The following is an 8,787-nucleotide window of genomic DNA, read 5'->3' on the forward strand; positions in this document are numbered from 1 at the left end:
ACTAACTGACAATTTGGAAGTTGAGAAGGTAAAAGTTAAATGACCATTTAAATGGGCCATTTCTTAGCCCATTGGAAAATAAAAATAATCAAAGAAACAACTGCTTAACATTATTTTTAGGACAAACAATCCAGAGGCTAGAAAATAGCTAATTAAGTAGAAATAAAATATCAGAATTATACTGGAATTTTGTTACTGATTCAAAAGCCTGTGAAATCATCCTAAATCCTGTGGCTTTTTCCATAGTGCCTCTTGCCTCCCATCATCTGCCTTTCTGACTCATCAACTTAGCTCAGGCTTCATCAGCTCTCTCTGGACTCCTGCCTTGCCCTTCTATTTTTTTTATTTTTTATTTTTTATTTTTTATTTTTTTATTTTATTTTATTTTATTTTTGTCTCTGCTCCACCCAATGCACCCTCCACATTACTGCCAGATATGACATATGCAAAGCATGGCTCTAGAAGTGTCCCTTCCCTACACAGAAAAATCTGCCATGGACATCCCTTCTGCATTTTCTGAATAAAAGCCAAAATCTTCAGGCTGATTGACTTCCAAAACCCCCTCCAAGCTTGCCTCTCACTGCTCATCCATAAGTAGGCTATACAGAGCCTCACATTGACTTTCTAGCAACAATGTCTTGCTGTCTGAAGGGACCTCCCTGCCATCTCTTTCCAAAGGCTAGGATGAGATCTGGCTCTGAAACTGCCTCCTGCAGAAGACTTCACTCACACCTCAGAGCTGCTTCCTCTCAACTCCCAACTCCCAGATACTCCTCTTAGAGACATGTTCACATGCTGCCTATACTCAGTTTATTTGTGGAATTGGTACTGTTGAATGGAAGAGAATTAGACCCACTGACTGTTTAGCTTTGAGCAAACCAGGAAGTTTCTCTGATCTTCAGTTTTCTTATGTAGTGGCTCAGGCACCCAAGATGTGCCTCAGTAACATGCAAATTATTCTGAGCTAAAAACAACTGAGATCCTGCAGGCTCAAGAAAAACTTCTGCCCCACCCCCACCCTCTTTAACTATCTAGAAGAATTTGAATTAGGGGCCTTGCCCATACTAAGAGGTTTTCAGAGATAACCTTTTTTGGCCTATCTATAGGGCAGGGCAAACTAATTACTGAACATATGTTCTCCCTGCAATGACTTTCTGAAGCTCTAAGGTGTCTTATCTCATCCCTAGCTCAGAATAGCATACATACCACACTTTTCCTTTCGGTCTTAAAATCTCTCATGTATGCAGGGTCTCTGACACTCTCATATATATGGGGTTTCTGTGCACACAAAATTGAATTTGAGTTTCTCTTGTCAATCTGTCTCCTATTGATTTGACTATTTGGCTGGCCAGAAGAACCAGAAGAGGGAAAGGGGAATTTTTCTTCTTTCTCCCACTTATCTGTAAAATATAGTTAAGGACAGGACCTACCTGATGAGGTTGTTGTGAGAAATAAATGAGATTATTCAGGGAAAAAACACTTTGTACAGAACCTAGTTTTAAGTCAGGGCCCACTATGTTAGGATGAGAAAGAGAGAGGGAGAGAGGCTAGGAGGGAAAAAAGAAAAGAAAAGAAAAGAAAAGAAAAGAAAAGAAAAGAAAAGAAAAGAAAAGAAAAGAAAAGAAAAGAAAAAAGAAAAGAAAAGAAAAGAGAAAAGAATATAGGAAAGGAGAGGAGAGGAGAGAAGGAGAGGAGGAGAAACCATATATTCCTATTCTATTGGAGTCAAAGGACCATTGCCTCATCTTAGATAGACATACACATCTTAGATGGAAGACAAATTTTTTTTTAATAAATCTTTATTGTTCATATTGTTACAAATGTTCCTCATTTTCCCCCCCTCCATTGCTACCCTCTGCCCTTTCCCCACCACTCACTGTCCTCATCCATAGGTACACAGTTTATGTTCAGACTCTTCCTGCACCCCCCATTCCCCTTTTCCCCGAGAATCGTCAGTCCACTCCCCTTCCATACCTCTGATTCTATTATATTCACTAGTTAATATTGTTCATCAGGTTTTTTAATTCCCTTGGATTTTAGTTTCACTTGTTGATAGTTACGTATTTGTTGATCATAATTTTTATCTATATCTTCTTCCTCTTCCTAAAGAACCCCTTTCAGCAATTCATATAATTCTGGTTTGGCAGTGATGAACTCCTTTAGCTTTTTTTTATTAGTGAAGGTCTTTATCTGGCCTTCGATTCTGAGTGATAGCTTTGCTGGGTAGAATATTTTTGGCTGTAGGTTCTTGCTATTCATCACCTTGAATATTTCTTGCCATTCCCATCTGGCCTGCATGATTTCTGTTGAGAAATCAGCTGACAATTGTATGGGTGCTCCTTTATAGGTAACTACCTGCTTTTCTCTTGCTGCTTTTAATATTCTCTCTTTGTTTTTTGCTCTTGGGATTTTAATTATGATTTGTCTTGGTGTGGTCCTCTTTGGATTCCTTTTGTTTGGGGTTCTGCGGGCTTCCTGGACTTGTAAGTCTATTTCTTTCCCCAGGTGGGGGAAGTTTTCTGTCACTATTTCTTTCAGTATGTTTTTGATATCTTGCTCTTTCTCTTCTTCTGGGACCCCATAATTCTGAAGTTGGTTTGTTTGGCATTGTCCCAGAGGTTTCTTACACTATCTTCAACTTTTTGGATTCTCCTATCTTCTTGTTTCTGTGGAGGAATGTCCTCTGGCTCTTTGTGTTCCAAATCTTTGACTTGATTCTTGCGATCTTCCATTCTGTTTTTAGGACTCTGTATAATTTTTTTTTTTATTTCAGACAATGTATTCTTTATTTCTAGTTGATCCCTTTTCATATCCTTATAGGTCTCATTTATTTTATCGGCCTTTTCTAGGAAATTCTTGAAAAACCTTATAAGCGTGGTTTTGAACTCTATATCCAGTCGCTTCTTGTCCTCCATTTCTTTTGCTTGTGATCTGTTTCCTTGTCTCGGCATTTTCACAGCTTCCATGAGTTGGTAGGGTGGCTTTGTGTGCTAAGGTATCCTATATGGTTCAGTGGGTCAGCCTCCCAGTTACCTGAGGTGGACAGTCTTGGTGTAGTCCTTTGTGGGCTGTGTGTGCAGTCTTGTTGTTAAGCCTTGCTTGTTGTTGGTATCACTGGGAAGCGTTGATCTCCAAGCCAATTGGCTATGAGGATCAGAAGTGTCTCAGCTAGGAGGGTTTCTGTATTCTGCTTGGATGGGGCAGAGTCTCGGGGTGGCATAGCCAAGCTTTGGTGAATCCCGCAAGATTAGTTGCAGGCGCGCACACCTCTTTGGTATAGGCTCAGACAAGCTTTTATTCCTGTCTGTCCCTCCCTAGGAGAGTCCTATTCGCGGCTAACAAGAAAGCTAGCTACTAGAAGGGCTTCTGTGCTCTGCTTGGATGGGGCAGAGTCTCGGGTGGTGCAGACAAGCTTTATTCAGCCCCTCCCTATGAGGGTCTGGTTTCTGAGTCCCGCAGTAATGGCCGCTGGCTTCACACACCTCCAAGAGATCTCTGCCTGCTGCCTGAGAGTCTGGCCTCTCCCTGTCTGGGGCCAACTATCAGAGGAATAGGGTGTTTCTGTTTTTCTCCCAAACAAGAAAGCTAACCTCCGCACATTAGCTGTCCGCCCTCTGCATGCAGGGAATAAGCCAGTAGCGAACTTGGCCCGCCCTCTCCTCACTCCGCAAGCAAGCCAGCAGGGAGGTCTGGCAGCTGCCTTTTCACATGCACAGTTCTCCGCACCTTCACAGTTCCTGAGGTTCAGAGTGCCTTCTCTCTTCTTCCCAGATGGTAGAGCCTCCTCTCAGCCAGCTGTCCAGTGCTTCAGGGCGATGTTTCCCCTGCTTTCCAGTTCTAAATTCAAATTTGTTGTGGCAGGCTGCATTCAGTTGTCTACCCTATGCCGCCATCTTGGTTTCTCCCGGAAGACAAAATTTTATTGTGACATAAAGATTATAAATAAGATAAAAGCAATTCATCTGTTCAGGTCTACTGTGTAAATTTATTAGCTGAATTCTATTAGAAACTTAGCATTTTTAAAATGGAAGGAGCTGTGGAAATCACCTTATCCACTCCCCCCTATTTTTTTCTACTAAGGAAATGGTAATGGACAAGAGATAGTCAGTAGCAAAATTCAGATAGAAAGCTTTCTATCCAGAGCTCTTACCTACCTTGCATATCACTTTTCCAGGCTTGAGAAGGACACTATAAAAACCAGATGCTCACAGAGTAATTACTAGCATGAGAATGTAAAGAGGTTAATAAACCATTTTTGTTTTTGTTTTTTTCAAAACGCAACTATAATGCTTGGTCAAAACCTTCAAAAACAACCATTTCAGCTCTCTGGAAATTGACTGGGGACATGCAACATACTGAGAAGTATTTGTTCATGAATACTGTTGACTTTTAAATAGCACCAGCATGTGGCATGCTTGCCTGGAGCTGTCCCCAACCCAGTACTCTGTTGTTTGCTAGTTCAATCAGGGCACTTTGTACAAACCAGCAGCAAATACACTCACATGCACAAAAGCCTTTTGTCACTGGTAAGGTGTTCTGACTTAATTTGGAACAGCATTAGTTTAAATAATGATCTCAAAAGCAAGTGGACAGAGAGGGCCAGCAGCTCTGCTAGCCTGAGTTTACAGAGCAAACAATGAACTTGGACTATCTGGAAATTTAACAGGGAATTAAGGGGGTGAAGCAGCCATGGGAAGATGGATATACTCTGTACATTTATTTTAAATATTTTTTATTGATTTTTAGTGAGAAAGAGAGAGAGACAGAGTCATCAATGTGAGAGCAGAACATCAATCAGCTGCATCCTGCACTCCTTTTACCAGGGATTGAGAGCCTGTAACTCCAGGCATGTGCCCTGACAGGGAATTGAACCGGCAATCTTTTGGTACACAGGACAATGTCAAACCAATGGTGCCACATTGGCCACATTTCATGGGTTGACTAAAATGTGTGTATGTGCTGCGGAGAGAGAAGCAGTCCCAGCCACCCACATATCCCTGGGCAGTGGAGCCTACCTACACATACAAAGAGCTCTTTGGAAAATAGAAGCCTGGATAAACTTAAAAACAAAAGCTTGACATTTGAATGTGCTCCTCGACTTACTCACAGATCTCTCAGCATGTAGGGGAGGCCTTCCGGGCTCAAAGTATATGAACACAACCTCTGGCCAGTCTGAACACTAATCTAGGCAGACACAGGGGTGCCATAGGAAGCAAGGCTTAAAAACAAAAATTAAGAAAAATAAAACAGCAGAAACATTTGTGGATGCACATTTCAGAGAAGGTAGAGTTTATGACTTTAGTCTAAGCAAATTATTAAACAAACACACAAAACAACAATAACACTCAGGGGGAATTAGTTGCTAAAATTCACTATGTAAAATATCCAGTTTTCAGCAAAGAAATGATAAGATAGGCAAAGCAATAAGAAAGTATGACAACATTCAGAAGGAAAATAAAGCAACCAATAGAAAATATCTCTGTGTCCCTAAGATTTTGGATTTATCATTCTACATCTTTAAAGTAGTTATTAGAAATATGTTTAAGGAACTAAAAAACAACTATACTCAAAAATTTAAGGAAAGTATGACAACAATGATTTAACAAATTTAAAAATCTCAATAAAAATATGGAAATTACACAAATGAATCAATCCCGAAACAATGGAGGTTGTGAGGCAGTGGAACAACATAGTCAAAATAGTGAAAATGATTTGTCAACCCAGAATCCTATATCCAACAAAACAATCCTTCACAAATAAAGCTAAAGTAAATATATTCCCAGATAATCAAAAACTAAAGCAATGTTTTGCTAGCAAACATACCCTATAAGGAATACTAAAGGAAGTCCTTTAGACTGAAAGTAAAGTTATACCTGATAATACACAAATCCAGAGTAAGAATGAAGAGCACCAGAAATGGCAAATATGTGTGTAAATATAAAAGACTCTATAGATGTATTTTCTCATTTTTTTCTCCTAACTTTGTTAACAGACAAATTATATAAAGCAAAAAGTATAACATATTTTTATACTATACTATATTATACTATATTTTGAGTATATAGTATATGTAGAAATAGATATCATAATAATGAAACAAAGAAGAGAAGAAGAAAAGAAAATATATTGGAACCAAATTTCTATTTTTTAAAATATGTTTTACTTATTTCAGAAAGAGGAAGGGAAATGGAGAGAGAGATAAAAATATCAATAAGAGAGAAACATCTATTGGCTGAATCAAACTTGGGACCTCCTGGTATATGGGATGATGCTCAACCAACTGAGCTATACTGGCTGGACAAGTTTCTAGAATTAATTTAATAGTATTCTGGATTAAACTGTGATAAATTGTTATGAATATTGTAATACCTAGAGCAATCAATAAGAAAATAACTAAAAAATATAACAGCAAAATCAACAGAGGAATTAAAATGACACATTAGAAATTTTTATTTAACACAAGAAAAAGTAAGAGGGAAGAATTAAAAAAAAACAAAAAAATGGGAAACAGAAAATACATAGCAAAAGAGCATATGTAAATCCAAGCATACATATCAGTAACCACAGGAAATAAAAAATGGACTATTCTAATATTGTGATTTATAATAAAATTTTATTTGGCCTTTGTCCAGGATCCCTGACTCACATTTCCCAAAACCCTTGCAATTTCCTAAGCAATCAGAGCAATTGGAGCATCTTTTGTTATATAATTTGATCTCTTGTCCTCAGTACTTGAAATTGCTTAATAGTCATAAAGGTGAAATGGGTGTCTTGCTATTCATAACAAAAGCCTTTCCATCATATCTGAGTTTAAGTCAATGAGGTGGCTTTTGTAAATCCCCTAAAGATGGGGAAGCTGTGGCCAGGGGAACCAACCCAGATGCAAAGCAGGGGAATCTCTGTGATTGGATAAAAAGTAAAATGGATAGGCACATATTTTTTTTACATTGTTAACAATTAACATTTACAGCACATAGAGATGGTATACTGGAGAACAAGATAACAATAAGGGATTCAATGAGAGATTGTGCGCTGAGGGATCTGACAAAGGGGATTACTCTGATTTCCAAAGGTATGTTATTCTAGATGCAAAAGTTCAGGTAAAGACTGTCTTTGTCAACGAAGATACTGACCAAGGATAGGACTACCCACCATGACTGGCCTTTAATTAGGAAGTAGTGGGGGTTTTTCAATGATCTCTGAACTTTTATTGGCTTCCTGCCCCCACCCCCCAACAGGGTGCCCCACTTCTGCTGCTCTTAATCCCTCAGAACTTTGGTATAATTGGCCTCAGACATCACTTAGCTGTCCACAATCCTGCAGTCGGTGGTCTTTTGGATAGACTGTATGGAGTAGCTGTTGTAAAGGGCATCACCAAGACTGAAGTCTTCCCCTTCTTCCATCAAGCAGAGATAGGTGATGTTCTCAGCCTCCAGCTGGATGCTAATAATCAGCAGGGCCTCTTACTCCTGGACTTGGCACTGCCCTTCTACCCAAGTCTGGGCCAGCCACTGAGCTATCCTATCTGCATGACTTAGCACGTCTCCACCTCCCTCAGGCTGTTCTCCAAACTGTTTTTTAGATTTCTCATTGAGTCCAGGCCGATCTCCAAGGACAGAACCCTATGTCTCAGTTCTGTGAGTGTCATCTCGGCAGCTCCTATCTCAGCGGTCTGCGAGGTGACCACTGTGGTGCTCTCCTCAATCTACCCGGACCAGTACTTGTCTAGCTCCTCTCGGTTCTTCTGAGCCAGCTCCTCATCCTTGGCCCAGATATCTGCATGCTGTTGCTGACGTCCTGAGATTCGGGGGCATCCAACTCCACAGTCAACCCAGAGTTGTCAACTTGTTTCCTCTTCATGGCTCTTCACGAAGAGAAGCTGCTCCTTATAGAGCCTCGATCTCTGTCTCCAGCTGTAACTGAGTGACACTGGTGTTATCAGGGACCTTTGGGAGCCCATTGGTGTTGCTCTCCACAGGCTGCTGCATGGCCAGTTCCATCTCACATTTGACTTTGAAGTCATCAGCAGCAAGATGGGCATTGTCAATCCACAAAATGATGAGGGCATTGTCCACAGAACTTGCAAAGATCTGAGCCCTTGGGTCCTCAATGGTCTTGAAATAATGCCCCCAGTCTCTGACCTGGATCCCTTCTCCTCCAAGTGTTCCTAGATTTTGCTCTCCAGTCCCTGATTATCAGCCTCCAGGTTTCTCACCCTCTCCAGTTAGGAGGCCAGGTGGTCATTCAGGCATTGTATAGTCTCCTTCTCACTCTGGATGCCCTTGTACTTGCCAGACCCCTGCCCACTCTTGCAGCCAGGCCCCCAGATTCCCAACTGGTAGAGTGGGACACAGAGATCTGGAGCCCAAGCCTCCAGAGAATGCACAGATGCTGGCCATGCTGCTGCTGAGTGACTGCATGGAGCCCAGGGTCCAGTAGTTTGTGGAGAAGCTGGAGCAAGTGCTAAAGCTCATGTAGTCCAAGGAGGAAGGTGAGAAGCTGAGTCAGGTTCAAGAGCCAGTTAGAAAGTTTTAATTTCAGATCTTCCTATGTGGTTACTGCCAGTCTCTGAGTATGTAAGGGCTGACATGCAAGTCTCCCTGAGCTTGTCAGGTTTAGTATATGGCCCCTTTTTGTTTAAAACTTGAAAGAGACAGCCAAAGCCGGTTTGGCTCAGTGGTAGAGCGTCGGTCTGCAGACTGAAAGGTCCCAGGTTTGATTCCGGGCAAGGGCATGTACCTTGGTTGCGGGCACTTCCCCGGTAGGGGGTGTGCAAGAGGCAGCTGG

At 41.1% G+C, this 8,787-nt stretch overlaps 1 pseudogene across 1 annotated transcript; it reads right to left on the minus strand.

Moving 5' to 3' along the window:
- Positions 1 to 7,301: 7,301 nt before the first annotated feature.
- On the minus strand, positions 7,302 to 8,474 carry LOC311619693 (keratin, type I cytoskeletal 18-like; annotated as a pseudogene). Its single transcript has one exon. The product of its transcript is annotated as a keratin, type I cytoskeletal 18-like (transcript).
- Positions 8,475 to 8,787: the final 313 nt, after the last annotated feature.

This window comes from Pipistrellus hanaki (genome assembly GCF_964339955.1).
Source record: "Pipistrellus hanaki genome assembly, chromosome: 3".
NCBI classification, from domain to species: domain Eukaryota; kingdom Metazoa; phylum Chordata; class Mammalia; order Chiroptera; family Vespertilionidae; genus Pipistrellus; species Pipistrellus hanaki.